Raw genomic sequence first — 2,500 nt, 5'->3', positions numbered from 1 at the left:
TGTGTGGTCCGATCACTCCCATATCAAACAGCAACAAAAGGTATTCTATATGTTTCATTGATGACTTTACTCGGAAAATATGGATATACTTTTTGGTTGAGAAGTCAGATGCATTCATCACTTTTAAATACTTCAAGAGTCTTGTTGAGAAAGAAACAGGGAGTTACATTAAATGTTTACGTACTGATCGAGGAGGGGAGTTCACCTCACAAGAATTTAATCAGTTCTGTAAAGAGAATGGGATTGTAGACCCCCGTACTTTTTATTGTTTATTTTAATTTGTCGTATAATGTATGAAACTACGTATTCGTATGGTACACAAGTATTCGCGCTTAGGTTAAGACTTTGAGGCCATTTTAAAGGATTAAGAAATTAGAGAAAATCCAATCTGGGTCTAGGAAACTATTTTTAAAGTATCGAGGCTTAGGACAAGCCCGGAAAATTTTCCCGAAAGGATTCGGTGAAGTATCGGAGAAATAAGGATGTTTGAATATGCAATTTTCGGAGTGGGCTTATGGAAAATTAAGAGGAAAATGAAAATGGAACAGCCCAAGCCCATTTGGCCCAAAAGGAGGGCAACTTAGACTTTTCACGATTAAAATTAGGGAGAGGAATAAAAGCAAAACACTCTCTCCCAAACCCTAGCCTCTTCCTCATTTTCTCCCTTTCTTCTCTCTCTCTACCCGAGAGCTTCTCTCTCTTCATTCTCGCCGGAAATCGCCGCCGCAGTCGCCGGAATCCCAATCCTCACCAAAATTTCCAGATTTTCTTCTCTTCTTCCCCTCTTTCCATTTCTCCAATCAATATCAAGAAATTTGGCCATTCAATCCTCCAAAAACCCTAGAACCCGAAGCTAATTTGGGGGTTTTTGTGATTTCTTCTTTCCAAGCTCAAATCAAGGTAATATCCCTCCTAATCTAGCCTCTATTCATCCGATCTACACCTATTTCTTCCTAAATCCGAGTTTTGATTTTGATTTGTGATTTTGTTTGCATGAATCCGATTTCTCCTTAAACCATGAAGTTAGGCTACGGGTTTGGCAAGGATTTGTGGTAAGGATCTATCCATGCAACCTTGTTTTAGTTGTTTGGTTGAGATGATGATATTGGACGGATTTATAGGTGAACAAGGCCAAGGAGAAGGAATAGGCAATGAGTTTTGAAAAAGAAAGGGTAAGGAATGGGTTTTGGACAAACCCTAGAATTTTTGGAATTTATTTGGTTGATTTTGATTTTGTTGAGCCATTGTTGTTGTTGGAAAAATTGTGAAAATTAGATCTTTGAGAAGGGTTTAATTAGTAGGATTTTATTAGCCTAATTTTCGAAATGTTGGAATTTTGTTGTGGAAGATTTGGTGATTGTTGTTGTGTAGTTTTGGCCAAAAGAAAAAGAAAAGGAAGAAGAAAAGAAATGGCTTTGTTTTTGGAAGAAAAGGAAAATAAAGAAAATGGTAAAAGTTGGATTAAATGAGTTTTTACTGTGGTAAAGTGGTAAAAAGTGAAGAAGGTGAAAGTAAAGGTAAATTCGGTAAAAAGGAGGTAAAAGGTAAAAGTGAAAGTGTGGAGGTAAAAGTGAAAAGGTGAAAAAGGAGAAGTAAATGGGTAAAAGTAAAAGTAAAAGTAAAACTTTATTTATAATTATTTACTTATTTGTTTTTAATAAATAAGAATTATTTACTTATTTATTTTTAATAAATAAGAAATAATGGTAAATAAAGAATTACTTGGTCAAAAGTCAGAAGTCAAAGTCAAATGTCAAAAGTCAACTCTGGGAGTTGACCAGGGTTGACTGATCTCTAAAACGTGAGGATCGACTCGACTTTGGTCGCTCGGATTGGCGAAAGTTTAGCGGAGCGATAAAGACGTTTTCCTTTTTAAGAAAGAAGTTAGTTTCCCAAATTGGTAAAGGTTGAAAGAAATAATTAATGGCCTCATTGAAATAAAAAAGATTTAGTGTGCGCGGTTACTTAAAGTTGATCATAATGTTTACCTGGATAATTACTTACAAACTAAGTAATGGTTCAGGAAACACGATCATTAAGGAAGCTTAAGCGGAAAGCATCAGAGTGTGGAGTACGTACGCCAGCATTTTCCAAGTAAGGTGAGCTGTCCCTTCCTTGTTAGAGGCTTTTCGATATATGTGGAATGCTCTGGTATAATATTATGTTGCCTGCAAGTACGTTTTTGGTTGTTCATTAGTCGATGCCTCGGGATACCTGCGTTTTCATAACTGATAATTGTTGATTGCGAAAACCAAGGCTAGACTTGCATGTTGAGATACTGTACCCTTTGTATGTTTGTGCTTGTGACCTGAAAGTGAATGGGACCTACACGCGTAGATTCTTAGGGATCCCACGGTGTCGATAACCGTGAACCTCCGGAGGGGGTTGTGCTCCTATGTTTGTCGAGGAAAGGTGAGTACAGACAGTGAACCAGTCATAGGAGACTCAGGGCCAGGAAATGGACACTTTCGCTACTTGTAGCCATAAAGACTATAGAATA

Source organism: Rosa chinensis, chromosome 7, assembly GCF_002994745.2.
Source record: "Rosa chinensis cultivar Old Blush chromosome 7, RchiOBHm-V2, whole genome shotgun sequence".
NCBI lineage: Eukaryota > Viridiplantae > Streptophyta > Magnoliopsida > Rosales > Rosaceae > Rosa > Rosa chinensis.
Note: the sequence above shows the minus strand (reverse complement) of the source record.